This window comes from Triticum aestivum, unplaced genomic scaffold (assembly GCF_018294505.1).
Source record: "Triticum aestivum cultivar Chinese Spring unplaced genomic scaffold, IWGSC CS RefSeq v2.1 scaffold164880, whole genome shotgun sequence".
NCBI classification, from domain to species: Eukaryota; Viridiplantae; Streptophyta; class Magnoliopsida; order Poales; family Poaceae; genus Triticum; species Triticum aestivum.
Window position 1 is genome coordinate 1 of NW_025302175.1, and position 866 is coordinate 866.

Here is an 866-nt window from a genome sequence, read left to right on the forward strand (position 1 = left end):
CCCAAGCACGCTTAACTTCGGAGTTCTGATGGGATCCGATGCTTTAGTGCTAGTATGATCGCATCCAACATGTTACCCCGGTCTTCGTCCCTTATCCTTGCCCCTCCCAGCTCCACTACAAAGACGATTGCACATTGCTTTGGCCGCTCCCTCTCAACTACGGAGACGAGTTTAACGCGGTTTCCACCCCTCCCTCTCAACCGCACCAGTGCACGCTTGCCGCGCCACAACGCCGACGCTGGACCCGTGAATCGTGAGCACCCAGCTATGACTTACCGCACTCGTGCAAAATAATAAAACACGGTAAATATATTACTTACACGTGCGTTTTGTTTTGCAAGCGGCGCGAAAAAAATTAAAAAGGGAATGCAACACGGGGACTTCCCAGGAGGTCACCCATCCTAGTACTACTCTCGCCCAAGCACGCTTAACTTCAGAGTTCTGATGGATCCGGTGCTTTAGTGCTAGTATGATCGCATCCGACATGTTACCCCGGTCTTCGTCCCTTATCCTTGCCCCTCCCAGCTCCACTACAAAGACGATTGCACATTGCTTTGGCCGCTCCCTCTCAACTACGGAGACGAGTTTAACGCGGTTTCCACCCCTCCCTCTCAACCGCACCAGTGCACGCTTGCCGCGCCACAACGCCGACGCTGGACCCGTGAATCGTGAGCACCCAGCTATGACTTACCGCACTCGTGCAAAATAATAAAACACGGTAAATATATTACTTACACGTGCGTTTTGTTTTGCAAGCGGCGCGAAAAAAATTAAAAAGGGAATGCAACACGAGGACTTCCCAGGAGGTCACCCATCCTAGTACTACTCTCGCCCAAGCACGCTTAACTTCGGAGTTCTGATGGGAT

The 866-nt window shown here is 51.8% G+C and overlaps 1 non-coding gene and 1 pseudogene across 1 annotated transcript; both read right to left on the minus strand.

Moving 5' to 3' along the window:
• Window positions 1-363: 363 nt before the first annotated feature.
• LOC123179385 (5S ribosomal RNA) lies at window positions 364-481 on the minus strand. The gene has a single exon (XR_006490327.1). It is a non-coding gene; the product is annotated as a 5S ribosomal RNA (ribosomal RNA).
• Window positions 482-778: 297 nt separating this feature from the next.
• Window positions 779-866, minus strand: LOC123179386 (uncharacterized; annotated as a pseudogene).